Source organism: Hippocampus zosterae, chromosome 4 (assembly GCF_025434085.1).
Source record: "Hippocampus zosterae strain Florida chromosome 4, ASM2543408v3, whole genome shotgun sequence".
Lineage (NCBI taxonomy): Eukaryota > Metazoa > Chordata > Actinopteri > Syngnathiformes > Syngnathidae > Hippocampus > Hippocampus zosterae.
Window position 1 is genome coordinate 5173533 of NC_067454.1, and position 22790 is coordinate 5196322.

At 44.1% G+C, this 22790-nt stretch overlaps 2 long non-coding RNA genes across 3 annotated transcripts in view; one reads left to right on the forward strand and one right to left on the reverse strand.

Annotated features, from left to right (window-relative positions):
- Positions 1-2327: 2327 nt before the first annotated feature.
- LOC127598984 (uncharacterized) overlaps positions 2328-22790 on the reverse strand; it is a 98912-nt gene continuing 78449 nt past the window's right edge. For both annotated transcript variants that reach the window (XR_007961977.1, XR_007961978.1), the window contains exons 2-3: positions 17608-17699; positions 2328-3231 (exon numbers count right to left, since the gene is read on the reverse strand). This is a non-coding gene — a long non-coding RNA (uncharacterized LOC127598984). The remainder of the gene's footprint in view (positions 3232-17607; positions 17700-22790) is intronic.
- LOC127598989 (uncharacterized) lies at positions 3255-9483 on the forward strand. The gene is made up of 3 exons (XR_007961982.1): positions 3255-4390; positions 4497-4675; positions 9111-9483. It is a non-coding gene; the product is annotated as an uncharacterized LOC127598989 (long non-coding RNA).

Here is a 22790-nt window from a genome sequence, read left to right on the forward strand (position 1 = left end):
CCGTCCCCCCTTTCAAGTCTCTGGAGCGCCTGGCAATTACACACACCTGTTAGCTACTTAATTAGTCAATTAAGTCATCCGTCATTAGGCTAAAGTAGGTCACCCAAATTAGCAATTAGCGCACGTTTGCGCCAACTTACAGGACTTGGGCACAGGTGTTGTGTTGCTATCAGCAACCGCTAACATCCCAAAAAGTTGTTTTTTTTTTTCTAAATATGTGCTGGAAAAAAAAAAAACTCAAAGGAAATCATTGAATGCATGTCAAGCGTGCGAGTTCAAATTATGATGACTTTTTTTTGGTGGCGGCGGTGGAACTTTATCTGATGGGTCACCAATCACAGCGGAACAGGGCTCTGTATAAGTGACACACATGATACAGAGAGATCGTAAAGGAATTTTCTTACCTCATATTATGATCTCAAATGTGACTTTATTGCCATGAGATTCGACATTTTTGAAGAGAAAAAAATCATGATCCTTTTAATCTTGGAAAAAGAACATTTTGTTTTCGAAACATTTGCACTTTTTCTATTTTTCCCTTGTAATTCCTTTTTCCAAAACCTTTTTTTTAATTTACAACTTTTTTTTCTGGAATTAAATCAGACTTTATTTTTAAAATGGACATGCAGAGTTGTTTCTTTTTTTTACATTTGGGCAGTGGCAAGCAACACTCACATTTTCTTCTAACACATGTAACCAAATTGTCATGAGTTTATAATGTATCGTGAAAAATTATTATTGTTTTTCTTTTATTAAAAAAAAATAGATGACTATTCTTGCAATTTTTTTGTTTTTTTCTGGAAGAGTTTAACTTAACCCTTTCAGGGACAGCGGTTATTCCAGTGGACAGCTTATTATGTTATCGGGTTACAGGCTGCATGACAGGCTTAAGAAAGAAAAAAATCTCTTTAAGTTGACTTAAAAAAATATATATATTTCCTAATTGACACCCCCACCCCGCCCCCCCCTCAAAAATATCCAACCTTATTTCCCATCAATCTCAATGACCTCTGCCAAGCTCACAATGTCTTTTATTTGCTGGTGGCCAAAATCAAAGCCCGGTGGCGGGTAAGAGCTTTGTGCTGACACGTTACCATCTTCCCTTAACTGAAAAACAGCCCCGAACTGGTTTGGGGTTATTATTGTGATGTTCCTGCTTCCTCTATATCCCCCACGGCCATGCTGCCTTTACACCCACTGGACTGCTATTAAATCTCTGTTTGCCGCCTGCTTCCTGTTATGTTTTTTTTTTTTTAATTTAACACATGCTATGTCCCCTCTCACCCTTTTTTGCCTTTGTCGGGCCACAACTGACCTTTTTATCATCGCCCCGAGTCTTCATGTAAAGATCCCGTGGGACTGACAGGAAGTGCCGTCTTTGCGCCACCGCCAGCCTCAGTCTAAAAATGTCACGCCACAACAAAAACAAGCACAAATTACCTGCGATAACAGCAGACAATGAACAACTGAATGCCTTGTGAAAGATAAAGTCAAACAATAAAAATAAAAAGGGGGACTTAAAGGGCAATTCATTGTTCCGCTTTAGCAGCTAATAAGAACATGGAAAGGACAGATTGCACCAAATACTACGCCGACGATTAAAAGAAATCAGACCAAAGAGACAAATATTTAACAACTCTTACATATGTGACATTTTTCTTGAAAATTTAAAAATTCATTTTCAATTCAACTTTATGAGTTGAGTGACTAGGATTAACATTTTTTTCTCCTTAAAATATTAATAATAATTTTATTGTGACTTTTTACAAAAAAAATCTGAAAGCTTGCTTTTTGTTTGCTCAAAATTACTTACATTTTTTTCAATTAAAACTAATCACATTCCTTCTCATTAAATACACCCCCCCCTCCAAACGCTTTCACAAATTGGTCTTCTTTTGTTGAAAAAAACCCATCTTAATTTATCGAGATAATATTTCATCCTTCTTGAATAAAAATAACATGAGTAGTCCAGTGGTTAGCACGTCGGCTTCACAGTGCAGAGGTACCGGGTTCGATTCCAGCTCCGGCCTCCCTGTGTGGAGTTTGCATGTTCTCCCCCGGCCTTTGTGGGTTTTCTCCGGGTGCTCCGGTTTCCTCCCACATTCCAAAAACATGCATGGCAGGCTGATTGATCACTCTAAATTGTCCCTAGGTGTGAGTGTGGGTGTGGATGGTTGTTCGTCTCTGTGTGCCCTGCGATTGGCTGGCAACTGATTCAGGGTGTCCCCCGCCTACTGCCCGAAGACAGCTGGGATAGGCTCCAGCACCCCCCGCGACCCTAGTGAGGATCAAGCGGCTTGGAAGATGAATGTATGAATGAATGAGTCAATGAGATCATTTGAAACAATCAACTTTTTTTCCTCATCTCACTTTAAATTTGTCTGCATGTTTTGAATGGAAGAAAAACTAACACCCGGAAAATGTCCATTCGAAATGTTTTGAACTCAAAGTTCGACTTCCAATGGTCAATTTGCATTGATTGCCAACCCCCTGATAGAGGTTCCGCCAGGCTGAAGCGATCGTACCTATTGACCTCCGAAAGAGGGACTGACCTGAGTTGCTTCATCTCCTCCCTGGGACTGGTACTCCAATGACCGTCTTGTTGTTGTTACAATTTATCGTAAGGGGAAAGAACCCAACTGGATTCGAGAGCAGACTTTAGAGAAAAGATTCGGGGTGTGCCTTGGATTAACGGTTGTGTGAGTTTGGTCCAAGCATCAATCAAAATAGCATTTTTAAAAAAAATGAATTTAGCTCTTGTCCATGAAACTACTTTAAAACCTTTGATTACAATTTGAACTCAGAGAATCGATCAACTTGAAATGCTAACCCTAACGTTCAACAGAACGCTATAAATCCTGCATGAACTCTCTCGGTAGGGCGTATTTGCTCTTCAGCCCGAGTTATCTCCGCTGCTAGTGTTTATTTAGCGCCGGCTCAGTGTTGGCTCGCGATTGAACGCGAGAAGAGAGACGATTGGAAAACAAGCCGCGTTATAAATTGCATTTATTCCACCTCCCTTTGGGACGTTGACAGTACTGAAGCAACTTCATCAGAAAATGTGATCACAACGTGAAACAAAGCAGAAAAGATGAGAAAGTACAAGTAGAAAAACATGTCTGACAAGAGGCTGCTGTCTGACTGGTAATGGAAATATTGACGAGACGACGTTGAGGCTGATTTGTTGTGATGTCGCATGCAGCAGAAATCAGCAGAGGTGTCATGTTGACTCTGCACCAAACACAAGTGAGAAGTCATAAAAGAGACTTTGGAGACCCAAAGTAGAATTTGATTTGTTTAAAAATAACAACAAAAAATAAATAAAAAAAGATTTCCCCCATGGGCTGGGGGGGTTAAAAAAAAAAAAGAAGAATGAGTTGACCTATTAAGTGACATAATTGAATTCAACACAGCCAAGTTCGAATAAATGCTTCTTCTCATTCATAGCATCAGCATTTTGGCGAAAGGGCATCGGGAGCAATTTATGAAGAAATAGAAGTGAAACTGTCAAGTTTTGCGAGGTGGTAGTGGGAAGACCCCAAAAATCAGGGAGGCAGGGAGGAGCGGGGGTGGATTGACCAAGATGTATTCAACAAAAATGCAAACAGGGGTACCCTTGAAAAAACAAAAAAACAAAAACAACTGAATTACTAGAACAAAGTCCTGAAAATCACAAGGAACCAAAGTATCAACAAACAAAAAACTGTGGCAGGAGCACACTGACACTAATAGCTCACAACGATCCAACGAAAGACTGACAGAATCCAGGCAACTAAATCCAAACAAAGTGTCGAGACAACAAGAAACACCTGGACAAGACACCAAGGGTCGAGGGAACCGTTTGGTTAAACACAAGGGACACGGATGACGAGAACAGGTGGAGACAAAAAGGACACACGAGGGCACCAAACCAAATGTAACCTCAACAAAAAACATAACCGAAACCCTGAAACCTGATATAAAACCCTAACTTTTGTCCTGAACCACACATTTGCCGCCACAACCTGGGATTGAGGCCTGAATATGAAACCCTCTCACCTAGCTTAAATGCTAAAACACTAATCTCCCTTTAAAACCCTTCACTTGCCTTGAAAGTCCAATTTAAAACCCTAAACCTCGCCTGAAGCACTAACTTCAACCCATAACGCTGCTTTGAAACCCCACCTTGAAGCCCTAATCCTGCATTGAGACCCTAAAACTTCCACTCTATTTCATATCTTCAAGTGAAGGACGCGGCTACTTGCTATCTGCTTCCCCTTTTGCCTTCCATCTCCCTCCTGCTATGGATGAGCATCACTCAGTAAGTGATTGAACCCATCAAGTCACAATCGCCGGAGCCCAGATCTCATATCTGCTTCGAAAACACCTCCGAGCTGACCCACTTATGCAGGTAAGAGTGTATCAAGAACTCCGAAAAGCCGTTCTATCAACAGCGGTGTTAAAAGCTTATTCATTTCACGGCGACCTCATGCTTTGTTGCTCCTCTTTGTCTCCAGAGATTAGACTGTGGTTGCGCTTGCGCGAGCTCGGCGCTACTGTAAAAAGAGCCCATTCACCGTTCCGATTCGACACAAGAAAACGCCTCCCATCTCGGAATTCTATAGAAGATTAAAGTGGCGAGGGGGATTGGAAGCTTTGGTGCCAGTACACAGAGTTGGAAGGAGAGTATCACGAGGTGGGTTATCGAACGTGTGAGACGTGTCTACACATTTCTGCCACCAGCTGGCAGTAGTGGATTCACATATCGCAAACACAAGACATTTACTGCGGATTGGACTTGATGGTGCTAAAGAATTTTGAGTTTCGTGCTTTATGGCCCGGTGGTCGTCTGGCTAGCACGTCGGTCTCACAACTCAGAGGTGTAGGGTTCGATTGCGGCTCGGGCTTTCCTTTGTATGTTCTCGCCGTGCCTGCATGGGTTTTCTCCGGGTAATCTGGTTTCCTACCATGTTCTAAAAACATGCATGGCCGGTTAATGGAACACTATAAATAGTCCCGAGGTGTGGGTGTGAGCGCGGATGGTTGTTCGTCTATGTGTGCCCTGCGATTGGCTGGCAACAGGTTCAGGGTGTCCCCTGCTGCTACTGTCCAATGACAGCTGCGATGCGCTCCAGCACGCCCCCGCAACAGAAAATGGATGGATGGATGGTGTTTTATGGCAAGTCTGGAAACGTCCCCAACACTCACTTGTATTCTTTGGCGTTCGACTCAGCATGACTTAGATTTGTTCTTGATTTTAATGTTTGGTGCTTTCTACCGCCTTTATTACCGACTTTGTCTTACTGTTTATTGTGCATGTTAAATTGCTCCATGTACAGCACTTTGTATGCAGCGATGGCTGTTTGAAAGTGCTCTATAAATACTGTTGACTTGACTTGACTTGACTTGACTCTCCCCCCTGACGGAATGACGAATACTTTGATCCTTCACAACAGCCCATCACCCGTTTATCTGGTTCAGGAGGTTCAAATTTGGGAGCAATTGGTCAAAATGGCTCGCATAAGATAACAGAAATGGCCAATTGCCGAGACAGAACGGCAGACTAACTGTGTCTTTTCAGGCATGTGTTTTTTAAGCCCTTTATACACACTATATGTCGTTGTAAAAAATAAAAAAATAAAAATAATAATAAATTCTGGATCTCTAGGACAAGGGCAGCCCGGTAGTCCAGTGGTTAGCACGTCGGCTTCACAGTGCACAGGTACCGGGTTCGATTGCAGCTCCGGCCTCCCTGTGTGGAGTTTGCATGTTCTCCCCGGGCCTGCGTGGGTTTTCTCCGGGTGCTCCGGTTTCCTCCCACATTCCAAAAACATGCGTGGCTGGCTGATTGAACACTCTAAATTGTCCCTAGGTGTGAGTGTGAGTGGTTGTTCGTTTCTGTGTGCCCTGCGATTGGCTGGCAACCGATTCTGGGTGTCCCCCACCTACTGCCCGAAGACAGCTGGGATTGGCTCCAGCGACCCTAGTGAGGATCAAGCGGCTCAGAAGATGAATGAATGAATGAATCTCTAGGGCAAGTTTGTCTTTAGAGGTCTTTTAATGGCCAAAATGATCGTAAAACTCAGTAATGTCAGTAATGGTCAATGTGGGTGTATGTGTCTGTGAATCTTGATTGTCGAGGGGTTAATTTGGTGTCGGGGTGGGGGGGTTGTCGGGTTGTTTTTAACTCACGTAAAGCACTTTGAGTTGCCTATCCTGTTTGAAAAGTGCCATACAAATGAAGATGCATTGATGGTTTGATAAACAGGATGCAGTGGCAGAAGTGGTTGACCGCGGATGGAAGAAGCAAGAGGATGATAAGACTTGTTGAAATTTCAATTTGTCTCGGCAGGCCTTCCTCTCAGTTCCTTTCCAGCGTTTTGCGAGGCTCTCGCCAAATTCACTAAAGCAGAAAACTCGTCTTCTTGGGCTCTGCCTGTTGAGATTTGACTCAAAGCAGATGATTATCGCCTCTGGTGCAACTCTGCCTCTGAGGGACATTTGTTGAACTAAAAAACATCCCACTTTGCCTCAAATTGTCCCTTACGCTGCGGCCCCGCGTGACGATGATGTCGCCGGACAGCATCTTCCCCTTGGCTTACTAATTACGAACAGTGTTTAATTGTATTTATTTTATTGATTTCTATTTTTTTGTTTCCTCCAAGAACCTGAGGCATTGTGTCTTTGTTCGCCCGGGCGGATAGAATTTAAATCCTTTCGTACACAATGGCATGTGCGCACTTAGCATAAATTTGACACTGTTTGACTTTGCACACTTGCTGTGAATTCTGCATAAACTCTTAACCAGATTGCGCCAACAAAGGCTAAGCCTTATTTGCTCCTCAAGTGTACACTGCCAAACAAAAGCGACTGGATTTGTGTACTCTAAGTGTGAGTGGGTTTATGTATTCCTTATGCATCTTATTATGGTCCCTAATTTAAATGCGTTAACAGACTGAATGGCATTAGTTTTTCAGGCATCGTTTCCGCTTTTTATGATGTTGATTTTTCCGTCAGTCATCTGTAAGCTCAGCCGAATAACTCAAGAATGAATGCAGCAAATTACATTGAGAACGCTTTGACACGCGGTCATTGACGTTAGAAGTTGGAGTAATTGTATCAGTAAATTAAAGAAAATGACAGTCACAACCAAGTCATGCACCCGACTGATGCCGATGCTACGAGCTAGCTAGAAAGCATTGCCTTTGCTTCCTGGAAGCTTTTTTTTGACAGCATTTAGATTTGTTCTTCATCAAATTGCTGTTTCCGCTACGAAAAAAAACACCAAAAAAATGGTTGGAATTTTTCGACATGGCCTAAAATGCTCCAGTCGAACCTCGTTTTAACATGCCCCGTTAACAACATTTGTATCCCCATAACGTTCACATTTCAAAGTCCCGATTTAAGGTCATTCAATTTCCAATAGCCGAATTTGCTTACATCGAACATTTTTATAATGTAAACTTGATAATAACGACCGGATTTTTCTCACAAAATAGTGAAAATGTCTTCCTTACAACGAACGGCGGGAAGCTAACTGCCGCCGTGACTTTGCTTATGAACAAAATGTACAGCGCGGGATTCTCTTCCGTTGCTTAGCAAAGATACCGATCGACGCGGTACATTACCCGAAGTGTCCTTCCTGCCGTAGCTCACGGAGGCACGGCACGGTTATGAGCACAAGATCTGAATACATATCTGGTAAACAGAAGCAAATCTCGCTGTCGGTAAAGTCTGAAATTGTCTCTCACTTTCGAAAGGGAGTCTGCCAGACGTCGGCGGCACTGGCAGTTGCGTATGGCAGGTAACATTTGCAGACTGAATGTTTTCAGAGATGGAGTAGGAATGCTACAGTTGTTTCATGTCTAATAAAATCATTTTTACCTCATTCATTCATTCATTCATCTTCTGAGCCGCTTGATCCTCACTAGGGTCGCGGGGGGTGCTGGAGCCTATCCCAGCCGTCTTCGGGCAGTAGGCGGGGGACACCCTGAATCGGTTGCCAGCCAATCACAGGGCACACAGAGACGAACAACCATTCGCACTCACACTCACAACTAGGGACAATTTAGAGTGTTCAATTAGCCTGCCATGCATGTTTTTGGAACGTGGGAGAAAACCGGAGCACCCGGAGAAAACCCACGCAGACCCGGGGAGAACATGCAAACTCCACACAGGGAGGCCGGAGCTGGAATCGAACCCGGTACCTCTGCACTGTGAAGCTGACGTGCTAATCACTGGACTACCGGGCCGCCCATTTATACCTCATATACACGTAATTTTACTTGACATATCTATACCGGATTACATGTTCATACGTCCATAAATGTTCAAACCGTATCATAGTTGGCGGCCATTTTATTGCAAATGGTTACAACTTACTAGCGTTTTAACGTACAGATTCGTTACGTCCCTCGGGGTACGCCGTAATAAATTTCGACTGTATTTAATAAACGACTTTGTATTTTAATATAGAGTCAGCCAAAATAATGTCGACGCACATCCGTCAAGGAAACACGACATTCATATTTTCTGACAGTAACGAGACGATAGTTGAGCCATATTGTCATGTTCTAATACTACCACGAACCTGTTTTCCTTACTTGGGGGGACTTCAGTTATCCGGCTACTCGTTTTCCCAGCATCTGCATTATACACTGTTGAACATTCATTCATTCATTCATCTTCCGAGCCGCTTGATCCTCACTAGGGTCGCGGGGGGTGCTGGAGCCTATCCCAGCTGTCTCCGGGCAGTAGGCGGGGGACACCCTGAATCGGTTGCCAGCCAATCACAGGGCACACAGAAACGAACAACCATTCGCACTCACACTCACACCTAGGGACAATTTAGAGTGTTCAATCAGCCTGCCACGCATGTTTTTGGAATGTGGGAGGAAACCGGAGCACCCGGAGAAAACCCACGCAGGCCCGGGGAGAACATGCAAACTCCACACAGGGAGGCCGGAGCTGGAACCTCTGCACGGTGAAGCCGACGCGCTAACCACTGGACTACCGGGCCGCCCACTGTTGAACATGTTTAGATTCAACCGATTGTTCTGACTTCAGGTTTCCAAGCATCCTTATACCTTTTCCTGCCTCACATGAATCAAACCATTTCACCCCTGCTGTAGTCGGACCTCACGCCTGACCCCGGACAAGTAAAGCCCCCGCAAGCCTTCTTGCGCCGCTCAACCAAAGTTGCGGCATCTCTGATCGACGAGAATCACATCACCTAAGGGGAACGCGATTCAATGTGACATCCTGATAAGCAAAAAAATCCTTGACAGCCGGGTGGGATTTTTTTTTCCCACACAGTGTGAAGTCATAAGCTCATAAAAGACGCGAGCCAGTGATGCAAAGCGTGTAGCCTCCTTGTTGCGTTTCTGCAAGGCCAACGGCTCTTTCTTTCTTCCTTTCACTCTCTCCCTCCTTCTTGTTCGTAGCTATTTGAACACAACAACACAACAATCGCGTTATTTTCCAAAAGTGACTTCTCTTGTATCACACTTAGGATTATTGGAATGCAAATGTAAATTTCACTAGTTTTTTTTTTTTGTTTTCCAGACTGCTGGTTTGAAAAAGCATAGAGGTAAGGGAAGCAGTCAGAGATTGAAGAGATTTCCAGGGCTCAAGTTTTGAACTGAGATGGTCCTCAAAGATAAAGGTGTCCAAGAGATTCAGATGCTTTTGGAAAGCCAGTTTCGGTGAGTACCATGACATTTGGCAGGTCTGTTTATCATCAGTGAACCCACAAAAAATAAAAAATAAAATAAAATAATTGAATTGAATTTTTGTTTTGAAAATTCCGCGCAAGGAATCAGTTTCACTTGGAAAGTGGATCTACAAAAATAGTCTTAAGGACCCATGGCTGGAAAGCCATCCATCCATCCATCCATCCATCCATCCATCTTCTACCGCTTATCCGGGGCAGGGTCGCGGGGGCAACAGCTTTAGCAGGGAAGCCCAGACTTCCCTCTCCCGAGCTACTTCTTCCTGCTCTCCCCGGGGGATCCCGAGGCGTTCCCAGGCCAGCTGGGTGACATAGTCTCTCCAGCGTGTCCTGGGTCTTCCTCTGGGTCTCCTCCCGGTGGGACATGCCCGGAACACCTCACCAGGGAGGCGTTCAGGAGGCATCCGAATCAGATGCCCAAGCCACCTCATCTGGCTCCTCTCGATGTGGAGGAGAAGCGGCTCGACTCGGAGTCCCTCCCGGATGACCGAGCTTCTCACCTTATCTCTAAGGGAGAGCCCGGACACCCTGCGGAGAAAACTCATTTCGGCCGCTTGTATCCGGGATCTCGTTCTTTCGGTCACGACCCATAGCTCGTGACCATAGATGAGCTATAATATCTATCATATCAATATAATATCATAATGGCTGGAAAGCCGTTTTGGTATTTTAGGGTTATTGTGGCCTTTTTTAGATGTGTCCTTCTATGACAAACGTGGAGATTTTGTGCAACTTCTACTGATTTTGAACCACTTAGTAATCGACAGACAACACAAATTTACCACAAAAAAAAATCAAGTTTTTGTATTTGCATGTGCTGGGAGCATGGCTGTGATGAGAAATGAAATTGCTTTTTTTTTGTCTTCATTGTTTTCCAGTCAAATTATATTTTTTGAGGGCTTTCTTCATACACATAAATCTGCAAAATGATGCTACTTTTTCAATTTTGCCCCTTAGCATCATGAAATGGGGGTGCCCAACAAACGCTGCAAACCACCGTGACAAGACACACGCAGATTGCTCGTGTGAATGGCTTTATAAGTCTGCATAAAGTCAACTGGGATGCACCGTCGCTCCCATGTGACGCTTGACCTGAATAAATGTTGCATCTTGCGTGTTCTTGTTTCATATTTTCTTGTGTTTTTTTTTCTTTCTCAATTTTTGGATCTGCGTGTTACAAGGCCATCAAAAATGGCACGAACAGGTGCTATTCCTGCTCATTTTACAATAACGCCACTGCGAGACCATCCATCGCGCGACCATCTGTGGATGACATTTCACTCATCTGTTGGCATTTGCGCCGGCGCCTTTTTTTTTTCCAACTTCAACCACGCCTCCATAAATGACCTCTCTCCTGGCCAGCAAACAGGGCCCCCCGTCCCTGGGGTCCTGACCCCGAGAAGAGGCCCGCCCGCCGTTGCCAGGCATGGGAGGAAATGCCACTCAGCAGACGGCCATATTGAAACCTCACATTTGTGTTCACATATGTGTGTAATGCATTATTGATGGCCCGGAAAAGGGTGCAGTCCCCTCAAGAATCCGCTCGGTTTCACTCAGCTGTGACGTCCCACGGGAACAAAAAGACACATTGCCGGAGTCTCCTTCGTGATGCAGACCGGTACACTTGTGCACTGATGCAACAATGAACACGACGACCTTTTATTTGTGTCCACTTCTGTGGAAGTTGAACGTTTCATCCCTGAATTTGGGTTTCGTCGTTGACTGAAACTCGCACTCAACTTTGACCATGCCTTGCTGCATACGGTGAGCTCCAGAAGGATTTGGTTTTAAGCGTGGATGAAACTCCTAAAGTCTGGCATCCGTGGATCGCAAAAATCTCCCATTCCGAGGTTTGTGTATTATGCTTCCTGGAATTGATATTCACGATCACTGAGTGGGAACTGAACCCATGTCTGCAGGTAAATGTACCGCGACACCAGCACCGACTTGATGTATGGATTTAAAAATAGATAAATAAATAAAATCTAAAAGCTCGAAAACAAGTTAGAAGGACACCTGGAAACGGGGCCAAGTGAGCCTTGGTGGTTGCTTCAAACCAACACTGAAGGCTAACTGCTTTTTTTTTTGCCAACATGCGTTTTTGAGATCAATTTCATGATGCACCGAAAACGATTTGTGCTGAATTTCGTCCTTTTTAATTTGTCAAGTCGCTGCACACAATAGAATCATCTGGATTTATGTATGTATTTTAATATTTTTATATACTTAAAAAAATGTTTCTGATGATTTTATTTCTGAAAATGAAATCCAATGAAATGAATGCAGCATATATTTTAGTTTTCAGTGTCGACATAAGTGCTACATTTAAAGTTGCAAAGTGATCGTAGTTTTGCAGGTTGAAGAAACAACAAACTACATTTGATTTGAAAATTTTGGATTTTAAAAATCCAGATCTCTCGTTCTGCACAAAAAGACCCCAAAATGGCCACATGTCAAGGAACATATTTGCACACAATTGAGCCTAATACCAATTTCAGCGTTGTGCATAATATCTCCGTCGTGTTGCCGGCACCTTCACAGATTATCTTGGATTATTTTCGATTTACCTTGGTCTCCTTTTCTCCAGTTGTTCTATTTGGTACGCATGCTCTTAAAGCTAGATAATGCCAGGCGGCTCCTGAGGGGACGAGAGTAGGCACTTTTCGCGGCCAAGTTAACGGGGAATGTGAATTCTCACCCAGCTAATTATCAGCTCGGAGCATAATGAAGGCTTATAGATGAGCAAACATAATTAGCAGGCATTATGCAGACCTAATGGAGGCTGGGTGGGTAAGTGAGGTGGGGGGGACGGGCGCTAACAGGTGAGCGTGTATGCGGCCTTTTGTTTATGAGCTGGCGGTGTACAGTAATGAGCCAGGAGAAAGACAGCTGATTAGCTGTGACCTAAATGTCTTCTTAAGATGCTCCGATGGCGATACTCTCCGACGCGATATCCGTTCGAGCATGGCCCGTCACTCGATATTCACACGCAGGGCGTTCAACTTCCACCATCTCCAACGCATAATATAAGGGCATTTTTGTCTTTGAGAGATACACACTGTAGAAACGTGTAGGGATGGAGAACTTCACTGTATGCAGCGTTGGGCGAAGATTCTGCGTCAATCTATCACTATAAACAGGCGATCACTTTCAAGACCAATTTGGTAGCATGAGTTGTTCGGTATAAGAAAAATCAGGAAGAAAAACCCCGACCCTTGCATTCTGCGTGCTGTAGGCAGAGGCTTCAGGATGGCATTAGGTTTGTGTCACAGATCCAAGCACGGAAGAGGGAATGCTGAGCACAAAAAGCATGTTTAGAACGCAGCCAAGTCGCCGAGAGGTCATCTCGGAGAAGAAGCCGCTTGAAACAGCGAAGAAACACGCGCGTGTTCGTGTGGCGTACGCATGCCGAAAGACGCATGGTTTTGGAATGTGGGAGGATCCCGGAGTACCCGGAGAAAACCGACGCAGGCCCGGGGAGAACATGCACACTCCACGCAGGAGGCCCGGAAGCTGGGAACGAACCCACGACCTCTGCACCGTGAGGTCGATGCGCTAACCACTCGATCACAGGGCCGCCTGCCAGGCCATCACAATCAGGTAAAACATATAACATACGTAAATTTCCCCAGTGTGGGACTAACTGTCCGACTTCAACGGACAGTTAGGACGGCAGAAAAAATCGTTGGCACCGCCCTTCCCACTCTTGAGGACTTGCACACTGCAAGAATCAAGACAAGGGCACGGAAAATCCTCCTGGATCCCCCGCACCCTGCCCACCACCTTTTTCAGCCACTCCCCTCAGGCAGACGCTACAGATCCATGCGCACCAAATCCAGTAGACACTTAAACAGCTTCTTCCCTCTAGCCATTAACTCCTTAAACAGTCACTGACATAGTCACTCTTCTTGCACCACAAAATGGTACTACAAAACTACTGGTTACTCTAAAATGGTTCATTTAAGGTTCAATGATTTTGTTGTTTACGATGATACTAGTGCAGCGTGTTATACCGGAGACAAATTCCTTGTGTGTTCTACATACTTGGCCAATAAAGATGATTCTGATTCTGATAAAGGATATCTTATATCTTATATTCTGCGGCAAAAAGGAGCCGACACCGGTTGACCACCCGTAATGCGCGCATTCCACGACAGAATTTGTTCGCTACACTTTGTATGAACAGCTAATGGAGGTTAATGTAACTGTAGTAATAAAACCTTTCCTCTCACATGAACACTTTGAGACAGTAATCCATGCCTTTGTCACATCCCGGCTCGATTACTGTAATGCCCTGTACTTTGGAGTCAGCCAGTCCTCCATTAAGCGCCTTCAGCTGGTCCAGAATGCCGCTGCTCGCCTCTTGACTGGTACTCGTAAGAGGGAGCATATAACTCCTACTCTGGCATCCCTTCAATGGCTCCCCATTCATTTTAGAGTTACAGTATTTTCAAGATCCTCCTCTTTGTTTTCAAATCTCTAAATAATATCGCGCCACTTTACCTCTCTGAGCTCATCCGCCCCTACACACCTGCCCGGCGCCTCAGGTTTCCGGACCAGTCTTTGTTAGAAGTACGAAGAACTAAACTGAGGCTCAGAGGGGATGGAGCCTTTTCTGTTGCTGGTCCCTCTCTCTGGAATGACCTCCCACTGAACATTCGGCAAGCCTCCTCGCTGCCCATCTTTAAAGCCCTCCTCAAAACTCACTTGTATTCTTTGGCATTCGACTCAGCATGATTCTACCGCTTGGTGCTTTCTACCGCCTTATTTATTACCATTTCGTCGTACTGTTTATTCTGCATGTTAAATCGCTCCATGTACAGCATTTTGTATGCAGCGATGGCTGTTTGAAAGTGCTCTATAAATACTCTTGACTTGACTTGACTTGTAGCCACAATGGGGTAAGATGTCTTTCGCAAATAAGCCTCCTTGATAAAATCCACCTAAATCCCGTTACATCACCTGCGCCACAACTTAGACCACCTCCAAGCTGGATTCGCAATCAGCTCTTTTCATTATGTGTGTGAATGGGTAGATATATTGTGATGCTCAGATTACAACACATCATTCTTTGCCCAATGGTGTGTTTGTGTGTGTGTATGTGTGCGTGCGACAGTAGTAATCAAAGTATACTTAAAAATGTGGCATTGTTATCGTCCTTCAGGGAGTCAACCATTGATCATCCGGCAGAGTATCGGCATGGCGGCTCATTTACGATGAGACACGGCCGGGCCGGGAAGCCTCTGAGGTTGCTTAGAGGACCTAATAATTGGGCAAATGTCATCCGTGGAGTGAAATAGTGCTCCCGGAGGCCGCAGCGGAAATCCCGTGCTACTCGGAAAGGCGGCAGGAGTAAATCTGCCACGCCGTACAAAAAAAACTGCGATGCGCAAGTGCACGCTTACAGTGAATCGAGTAGGGCTCTGACTGCCTGGTCGGCGTACGGAATGAACATGATCGCGATAACACCCCCCCCCCCCCCTAAAAGGAAGCCTTTGAAAACAAGGCCTAATAAAGGAGTTATCTTTGAGTAAGCGCGCTAGACTGCACTGAGAGGGTTGAACATGTTTGATTGTGAGCGGGATAACACTCATTTGTCAATTTGTTCACCGCTCTCTGTGTTTGAATGAATGAACAATGTGCAAAAGGGTTATTATTAATAGTTTGGGATTTTTCATTGACATTGTTTTTAATTCGTTTTGACTATTGCTTTTTGAATTCAGCTCATTTTAATTTAAAGTTTGTTAGTTTTTAAAATGCTGTCAAACATGCTTCATTTTAGTTGAGTGTTTATTAGTTTTAGTTTTAGTTTTTTTCATGGTAGGTTTTTTTTTTCCGGGTGCAAGATAAAAAGAAAAAGTATTAGAGTAAAGCAAACTACAATTCCCATTTTCTTTTTTAGGCGGTTAGGGCCTTTTTGGGGACACAAATTAAAAAATAAAATAAGAATTATGTTTGAAAATAGGCGATCTTAGATCCCCATCCCCAGTGAAAAGCGGAGTGTTTTCATTTATTATTGATATGTGAAAGGGCAAATGAACAAAACATTTCCTTGAGTCTGTATTGCCTCGCTTTGACCTCTACCGTTGGCAGAATTAATGGTGAAAGTTTGCGAGCTTTGTTACAAGCAGTCGTCCAGACCTTGCTCACTGTCGGGACTATTTTGGAGAAGGAAAACCCGAGCGGTCGATGATGAACAACCGCACACCGGGTTCATCATCATCATCACCGTGTTGTTGATTTGCTTTGAAGGTCAAAGAATCCATCTGTTTTTCGGTCACATATTCAATAGGACGGGAGATTGCGGCTGCATGCTGGGGAGGAAATTCATCAAAGGTTGTTTAGCTTTGGAAACAGCCACAATGACATTGTTGTGCTAGTTTCCGTTGAGAACATAAAGCTGTTATTTAGGACTGCACAGAACATTTTGTGTCAAAAGTTGTGCGCATGCGAGCGTGCGATTAATGGATTGATTGATCTTTACTCTACATACAAGCACTTTGTATGAAGCAACGGGACTTTTCAAGTGCTATCGTACTAAAGTTGAGTTGAATTTTTGGTGTGTCCTGAAAAGTCGTAATCGTGGAGGAAGAAGGATTACGCCTGACGCCAGCGATTCATCATATCACGTGATAAGTTCCAAGGATGATTTCACATTTTGCGTTTTAAAGTCCCTAGCCGTGCCCCCCCCCCCCCAACCTTTTTCCATTTTTAAAATGTATTATCATTATTATTTTTTGTGTGTCATGGGCCTGTTTTGACAAGTACGTGATTTGTTTTTTCGATGGACCAGTCGTGGGGTTGACCACAAAAATAAATAAATAAATACAACGGAAGATGAATGAAAGAATGAATAAAATCCATTGCTTCTGAAGCATTGCGACGGACAAGAAAGGTAATTATAGAGCAGGTGTCACCAACATTTTTGAGGGTGAGAGCAACTTCATGTGTACCGATTGTGTGAAGGGCTACCAAATTGATACACGTCTGAAATAACATATTTGTCCAAAATACCTTCAATAATATGAGGATGGGTTATTTTTAATACTTGATGATTTAAATTGTCAGACTTTGATCGTGTTTCGAAATGTCTCACAGTACTGCCAATGTTTGCATTTTTAAATCATAATTTCTACTAGCAAATCACAATGTCCAGGCACTGGCGGGCTACTCAAGTGGTCTTCACGGGCTACCTGGTGCCCACGGGCACCATGTTGGTGACCACTGTTATAGAGTTTACCAATTCATTTCAAACATCAACAATATCACCAATTTCAAACAATATAAAGTAACACAGAACGACTAAAATTAGACTTCATTAGTGTTATCAAATCTCATAAGTGAGGCTGCGTGAAAATATCGGCGATGCCCGGTGGTACGCATTAGCATTGTGAAATCCACGGCCAAGCACTTGTTAGTTTTGTTTTTTGTTTGCGTGTCTCTAGCCATAGAGCGAGCATTCTTCTACACTCGCTTGCATGAAGTCTTTTATGATGCGACCACAGACATATTGAATGGCTGCTTTTTAATCCAGCCAATATGAATCGACATCCTTGTATCACCCACCCTCCCACTCCACCTCCCAACTGTGACCAGTCCACTGCAGGTGCTTAACCTCATCTACTCTATTCCCCGACTCTAAATGTCACCCCCTATGGCTGACCACTAAGGCCGCCCTGTGTACATTATTAAAGTCAGAGCAATGGCCTCCCATTCTTCCTCTCTTGGTGGATCCATACTCCGCGGGGGGCGGAGGGCACCTCTTCCTACTCCCCCATCATCCTCACCGCTTTATCAATCTCATCGCTTTTATTCTTTTATTCTGCTATTTCGCTGCCTGTTTGGTTCTTTGTAATGCACTAGCCTCAGTGTGTGTGTGTGTTCTTTTTTTTACTTACTGTGCAATATCACTCTACTTGCATGTGGTGTTGAAAAAGGTCTCGGAGGGGACTCCAAATATATGGCTTGAAAGAACAACGTCGATGCACAGCTAAAAAGAAAAAAAAAACGCTTGGCTCAGCTTTTGAAATACAACAATACCAACAACAAAAGACAGTTCAAATGGCCATTTTTTTTCTTTTTCTTTTCATTCGGCTCAAAATACACACTGTCGTCTTTAGCCCGGCTGCCATTTTGTTCTCTTCATTTCTCATGGGTTTCCCACTTTTTTAAATGTAATGTTGGAGGGTGTAACCCTAACTTGAAGGGCGTTGTTCGTGCAGTGCTCAAACCTTGCATGAAATTTTAGGTGTCAGTACATGTCAATGAATAGAATGACAGATGTCCAACTAGAGGCGTCCAGTCCAGTGGTTAGCACGTCGGCTTCACAGTGCAGAGGTACCGGGTTCGATTCCAGCTCCGGCCTCCCTGTGTGGAGTTTGCATGTTCTCCCCGGGCCTGCGTGGGTTTTCTCCGGGTGCTCCGGTTTCCTCCCACATTCCAAAAATATGCATGGCAGGCTGATTGAACACTCTAAATTGTCCCTAGGTGCGAGTGTGAGCGTGGATGGTTGTCCGTCTCTGTGTGCCCTGCGATTGGCTGGCAACCGATTCAGGGTGTCCCCCGCCTACTGCCCGGAGACAGCTGGGATAGGCTCCGGCACCCCCCGCGACCCTAGTGAGGATCAAGCGGTCAGGAAGATGACTGATGACTGATGTCCAATTAGTGTGTGTGTGTATCTGGATATGGATAGACTGATTTACTTTCTACTACTTTTCTGCTTGTCCCCCCCACCCCCCAAAAAAAAACAACAAAAACACGCTGACATCTATAGCTCCACTGGCATTTTGTTTTTCCTTTCTCATGCATGTCCAGCAAAAGTAATCTTCTTTAGAGAGTACAACAATAATAACAGGTCTGGCTTTCAAACGTTTGCCCTCTTTTTTAATGTTGGTTTAGTTCAACCTCTGTGAAATTGTTTTTTTTTGTTGTTGGCATTTGCTTGAGCCTTATCACACATTCTGACTGATTTGCAACAATAATTTGGATTAACACATGCATCATTCGTACACACGACCATATTCGTTTTTAATAGCAGCCGCATAACTAAATAAATAAATAAACAAACAAACTTTGCTTCTGTTTTTCATAACAAATTGCGATTGACGGCGGTGTTTGAACGTCATTCTGAGCAAACAGCCGAAACTTCAAAGACAAAGGCTTTTCTACACTTAGTACAACGACAACATTTTTTAAGGAGTCGGAAAGGCAAACAAAATATGTACGACCAAACGACGACAGAAAGTGACTGTTGTGCAAACCTACAAAGCATTTGCCAGTCAAGAAAAAGGCTGTCGTCGTTTTTTGTGGCTTCTTTGGCAATGCCTGCCAAGGCATTCTTACGTATCACAAATCAGATCAGATCACCTTTATTCGTCCAATGGGGGGGAATGTGTGTTGTTTCACCAGCAATAATGGATACATGGGGGGGGGGGGGGGGGGATTGATTGCACTCAGGTCCATTAACACAACATACACATTCACCTGTACACAGCGAAGAGAGAAGAGAAGCACACATTGTGATTTTCTTCTAATGAGGCCGTAAATATCAGGCTTGAATTTCCAGAAGACAGAAGGAGAGATGGAAGTGAGAAGTGCAAAAAGGTTTCCTCAGAGGATTCAAATGTGGGCTCCAACACTCTTTGGAATACTGTTGGATTCAAACATGTCCGAAAAAAAAGGGGAGAAATATTGATCAGTAAAAAGGCTTTATAGAACACGAAAATTGAGATGGACGCCATCAGTGACCGACTGGGATGCTAAACTATGAGCGCTGTTTGCAGGACTTGGTCTTCTCATTCCCTGATTAGCCCATCGTGGATACTCTGAAAATGTAGCAAGACTTCGATACACTGAGGAAAAAAATAATAAAATTCCCACAGTGCACTACATTTCGAGAAATGGGGCTGCCGTAGCTGCCAAGAACATCGTGTAACGTAAGCGTAGCTTTAGCGACGTAACGGTAGTGTCACGTCCCGTGTTTGCCAGCAGGGGGCAGGCCCTGTTGCCACCTACACACCTGTCACCCATTGGGGACTAATTACACGGGCTTTATTTGTGCGCTCTGGCAGTTGACATACTGCCGGAGTATTCCACGCCGTGCCAATTCTCTCGCTTACTACTAATTCCATTCGTTGCCTTAAGTCTTGTGGCTGTAATTGCGCGTCTTTATATCCGCTCGTGTGTATTTCTATAGTTGCCAATTCATTCTCCTTGCTATTTTTCCCGCAAGCGTTTTCTGTTACCTCCTTAATTTATTCCTGGTCCTTATTTTTGACCAGCGCTTTTTGTTGTTTCTCCCGGATGGGTATTTTGTGTTTTTGTATTAAACCTCGTTTGTTCTCTGACAAACCTTTTCTGTGTCTGCTATTTCGGGGATCCACTTCCTTATTTTGTTGTGCACAAAGCGATCATTCTATCGCTTCGGGCACAACGTGACAGGTAGAAACCCGTACACTTCTCTCACATCCTGTTTCGCTAAATCATCAAAGAAGAAGATGCTAGTTACGTACTTACATATAGCATAGCAACAGTCGATGTGTCAATGGAAGAAGGAAAAAGGTAAGGAAATGGAAGTTTTCAGTGTAGCAAGAACATCGTGAAAAGATACGCATCTGGCATGCCCTAAGCTACTCAGCCCAATATGGATCTATAATAAAGAAGAACAGGAAATGTCCGCTACTTGCGACACATTCACCTTGTATCACACGTCTGTGTGTCATGGCTTCTCAGTACACTACGGCTAAATAACACACGTAAATGGTGACATAATGAAAGGATATCAACAAAGCTAGAAGGTATATCTGCGCTCTTCCGAGCTCATGTGCGACAGATCGTGTTTTTGTCACGCACAAACGACACAGTACGTCCACGTACGCGCAATATCAACTCGCGAAGCACTTTGCGGAAACAAAGTGCTTGAAATAAGGTTTCCAATTTGAAAGCAATTTTCAGGTAACGTGAAGGATCGCGTTGCTCTCAAAGAGCCCCTCCTATTTGCTTCAAACGCCATCGAGAATAAATATTATTAACTCAATAATCCATCCATGGAATTGAAGGTACACTATTTCTCCCAGCAAATCCTTTGTGTCTTGTGATTGAGTCAAACGGTTCCGCCGAAGTTAGAAGAACTAATTAAATTGTTTAAGCGTGAAGGGGAGCAATACTTTCCAGACGGAAGTTTTGGGATGAAAAGTAAATAGAAACTGTTCGGAAAAGAGAGGCTTTTTGTCACTGGACAAATGTTCCTCCAACCTGCTATGGAAAACCAGACACGTCCATCTCTTTTGTATGTTATCAGTGTCATTGTTTATGTGGCTTTGTCATTCGTGGGTAAAGCACCTTCCGATGACATAATGTGCTTGTACATTCAAAATTATATGTAGATAGAGAGAGAGAGAGAGAGAGAGAGAGAGAGAGAGAGAGAGAGAGAGAGAGCATGGTAGTCGACTGGTTAGCACGTCGATCCCATGCCCTGGCCTTCCTGTGTGGAGTTTGCATGTTCTCCCCGTGGCTGCCTGGGTTTTCTCTGGGTACTCCGCTTTCCTCCCACATTCCTAAAACATGCATGGTAGATACATTGAACAATCTAAATCAGGGGTCTCAAACTCAGTTCCAGTTCAGCTCAATTCCCAATCCCAGCTGTCTCCGGGCAGTAGGCGGGGGACACCCTGAATCGGTTGCCAGCCAATCGCAGGGCACACAGAAACGAACAACCATTCGCACTCACACTCACACCTAGGGACAATTTAGTGTGTTCAATCAGCCTGCCACGCATGTTTTTTGGAATGTGGGAGGAAACCGGAGCACCCGGAGAAAACCCACGCAGGCCAGGGGAGAACATGCAAACTCCACACAGGGAGGCCGGAGCTGGAATCAAACCCGGTACCTCTGCACTGAGAAGCCGACGTGCTAACCACTGGACTACCGGGCCGCTCAATAAAGATTTTTTTTTTTTTTTAAAGAGCGTGGGTTCTGTTTTCGAAACAAACCGGTTTTCTAACAGCCTTCTGGAACGGATTAAAATCGAAAACCGAGGTATGACTGTAAACGGATTCGGGGGAAAAATGTATTTGTAGATAGATAGATAGATAGATAGATAGATAGATAGATAGATAGATAGATAGATAGATAGATAGATAGATAGATAGATAGATAGATAGATAGATAGATAGATAGATAGATAGATAGATAGATAGATAGATAGATAGATAGATAGATAGATAGATAGATAGATAGATAGATAGATAGATAGATAGATAGATAGATAGATAGATAGATAGAGAGTGTGGCATGCTGGTCAATATTCAGCACGATTGATTCATAGGAGGCACCTTTCAGGAACGTTTGTACACGCTTCATTTCAGACAAAAACAAACAAACGGTGTTTATAGCTCTTGGGGTTGCACCTTCCCTTGTCCTTGCCCCCCCTGCCATGTCAGATTTTACGCTTGCATTATTTGACGGCTATCATGCAGGAATTACCCGGGCGGCCATTTGGCTCGTGCTTTTGTCATCTATTTGCGAGGCGGAATGAGGAGGGGGTGGGGGTGGGGGGGTCGATGGCTAGGGGCCTAGGGATCGGCTGCAAAAATCAATTGGCTAGGAATGACATCTGCCAGCATGTGCCACGGGGGCCGCTCGCAGGTACCATAAATGAAATCACGACGTCCTAATTGCGTGCTGATTTATGCACTTGTCTTTGTGCATCTTCCCGGCTCAGACCGAACTAGTCGCCCGGCGGAACCTCCGCCGGGGCCCGTTCGGTCATACATAACACATTTATTTATTTAGCTGTCCCTTCAGATTCCTGGCATCACCGGGGGATATGCAGCGGTGACACCCCTCTTCCTTACCCTCTCTTCTCAACCCTTGCCTTCCACTCTGCATTTGATTAATTCACTTTTTTTTTTTTCTTGGGCGTTCCTGCGGCAGTGTTGGCGTGTAAAAATGAAATGGCCACGCAGACAACTGTCACTCCGCTCAAGTAAGATAAATATGTCCACGCTTGCAGTGGTAACAGCTTTCTTGCTTTTTTTTTTATGTTGGCTTTCTATTTTTTTTCTTTAGAAAAGTCAAGTAA